At 32.5% G+C, this 3,234-nt stretch overlaps 1 protein-coding gene across 4 annotated transcripts in view; it reads left to right on the plus strand.

The window, feature by feature from the left end:
• LOC106466405 (transcription elongation factor SPT5-like) overlaps window positions 1-3,234 on the plus strand; it is a 74,795-nt gene that overhangs the window by 1,534 nt on the left and 70,027 nt on the right. The window lies entirely within an intron of this gene.

Consider the following 3,234-nt stretch of genomic DNA (forward strand, 5'->3'; position numbering starts at 1 on the left):
AGGCCTAAATAAAATGTTTTTAACTGTGTACCAGTTTAACGTTGAGTATTATTTATGATTTTAGGTATATTCTTCACATTATCCACAAAAAACAGACGTGCCATTTATGTAAAAACCTTTGTTTGAACATTTATAACTTTTCAACCAAATGCTCTTCACAGTGAAAACTAATACAAACTTTTCTTAAGATATACGTAATTATGTCACACATGAATAACAACTGGTACAATCTTCAGATTCATCGTAAAAAACAAACACACATCATGTGTAATGACTTATAATATAGACTCATTAGACAGAAAATGAATTCTAATTTAAAAAAGAATCACTACAGTAAAACAGTTTTCAGATCTGTTTTTCCAAGTTTGCAACTTCTTTAAAACTAAAAACATTCTATTTACTCCTTTATGTTCATGGGTTTTAAAAAAATACACTTGTGGTGACTTTAAAGCCACCTATATTGACAAAACAAAATGCAGTTAAAAATATGTGTCCATGAACATACAGGAGTTTCAAGTAGAACTGGTCAACCACTCTAAAGTCCATGAGCTTACCCCATTCAAACACACTGTCAAATTAGTAAACACCCTTTATCACTTGATAACTTCAAAATTCTGACATCAGGATCTTCAAACTACTAGCTTCTGGTCAAAGAAAGTCTATGTATCTCAAATGAACATCCAAGTCTAAGTAATATCCTCAGTTTCTTTAAGCTCTCCTTGTTTTGATATATTAATTTTTATTCCTAACTGTTTTAAAATTTACTTCTTTCTTCCTTTCTGTATATTTTATATAAATTTTTTTTCTCCATATTAAAACCTTTCCTGTTTGTTGTTTTATATATATATATATATGTTTTACTGTGGTGTAATAATGATCTGTGTTTTAAGGTTTGGAACTAAATAATTTTCCAACACCAAACTCACATATAATATGTTAAAAAAGTGTAACTGTATCATATGATTAATTACTTGTACAGTCTCCAGATTCTCTCTGAAAACTAAATGGACATGTGTCAAGTACAATAATGACTTGTGCTTCATCACTTCTAATGTTGGGATTAAATACTTTTCCACTACAAAATTCCATCATAATTTTTTAAATACTAAAAGTAACTATTGTTCAGCTCATCTATTGTTCTCACATTAACATAAATGTGAAAAATAAACATACTGTTCTCTTAACTTTGTTCTTGGGTTTTTATAAATATGAAGGACATGGCTGATAGAGTACTAACTTTGTTTTTTTAGATTTACAGTTTCAGATATTGTATGTTTGAATGCACAAATGATGCTTCACACTATTTTAGAAAGGAAAGAAAATGTACATATTATCATTGATTATGTAGGAGTTGAAAAGGAAGATGAACCTAACATCAATAACAGTCGTGAAGTGCAATAGCATTCATATTTTTCAAGGCATCTGTTACCTCTATATGAGAAACAACAATAAAATAATTAGGGTATAGAACTGGAGAGGAAATATTGTGTAAGTATAATTACTTTATTCAAATAACCTGACCCCAATAGTTTCAACAGCATACTTACCAGTATTCACTCTGTGGACTGTATTGTTGCTGAAAAATGCATTGGCCAGAGATACAAACAGTTTTATGGAAAGTTGGTTTAGAATCGTGGACATATGTCTTGAAAAGCTTTTCAAAAACCTTGGTGTTTTATCAGCACATTACACAACACTGTTTCTCATTGCTTAAAAATCATATCATTGAAAAGTTGTTTACAAAGCAAAATTATTTAGCAGGAAAAAATATGGTACAAGTGTTCAAAACAAAAATGTGGAATGTACTACTAACATCAGCTCTGAAATTTAGACATATTCTGATCCATGTGTAGTTATTCCATGTAATTTTAGCATTTAAAAGAATTTTTGCTGAAGTACCTTTTTCACTTATTGTAAGATGCAGTGCAAAGCTAGAAATTCTAAAATTTTTATTGAAGATCAATTTCAAATGATTGGTGCATCTTTCATAAACCTCACAAAAGTTATGTTATGACAGCGGAAGTCACATGATGCTGCTAGCACATGCGTGACTGAGTTTCTCGAATTATTGGGGAAGCTCGAGTGTGAACGAGACTCCTCTTTGTTAGTATATAAGCCTGGCAGAGAAAGGCCGAGGGGATAGTTAAGCGAACAGTAGTTACGTTTTTTTTGGGTAATTTACGATTCTGTTTCGAGCTAGTGTGTGTGTTTTGCACATGTAGAGAGCGAAGTTTTGAGATTGTGAATCACTGTGATTTATAGTGTGTATTGTAAAAGTTATTAAGTTTAAAGTGACATGAAACGTACTGACTGTGGAATTACTGTGTACTAAAAGTTTGTATCGAGAAAGAATAAATTGGTTTAATCAAGAAAGGACTTGTATCACTGAAGTTCCTCAGAAAGAATTTTACCGGAAATTAACAAACAAACAGATACGTAACAAATTGGTGTCAGAAGTGGGATGGAAACAAGAAGTGGCAAATCAAACTAAGACTTAGCAGATTTGATGGCAGTAATACAAGAACAATAAAAGAAACAAGAAGAACGAGAAAATAAACAAGAAAAGAAGCAGTGGTTAGAGGAGAAAGGAAAGAAACAAGAAGAACGAGAAAATAAACAAGAAAAGAAGCAGTGGTTAGAGGAGAAAGGAAAGAAACAAGAAGAACGAGATAAGAAACAAGAAGAGAGATTACAGCAGTTGTTGGAGGAAAAAGAAAAGAAACAAGAAGAGAGACAACAGCAGTGGCAAGAAAACCTGCAACAGTGGCAGCTTGAATAGCAAAATAAACAAGAAGATTACAGCAGTTGTTGGAGGAAAAAGAAAAGAAACAAGAAGAGAGATTACAGCAATGGTTGGAGGAGAAAGAAAATGAACAAGAAGAGAGATTACAGCAGTGGTTGGAGGAAAAAGAAAAGAAACAAGAAGAGAGACTACAGCAATAGTTGGAGGAGAAAGAAAAGAAACAAGAACAATGATAAAATAAACAAGAAGAGAGACTACAGCAGTGGCAAGAAAACCAGCACCAGTTGCAACTGGAACAAATGGAAAAGATTAGTAAATTTCAAAGAGAATTAAATACATTAAAGGAAGATTTACTGTCTTTTACACGGGTAGGATATATTAACCATGGACCTAATCAGCCCCAGACAAGAGGAAGCCCCTTCCAGACCCCACAGCTAAACCCTAATACAGACATCTTCAGTCCTGTCAGAAGTCACATTCCAGACATGAGT

This window comes from Limulus polyphemus, unplaced genomic scaffold (assembly GCF_000517525.1).
Source record: "Limulus polyphemus unplaced genomic scaffold, Limulus_polyphemus-2.1.2 Scaffold2249, whole genome shotgun sequence".
Lineage (NCBI taxonomy): Eukaryota > Metazoa > Arthropoda > Merostomata > Xiphosura > Limulidae > Limulus > Limulus polyphemus.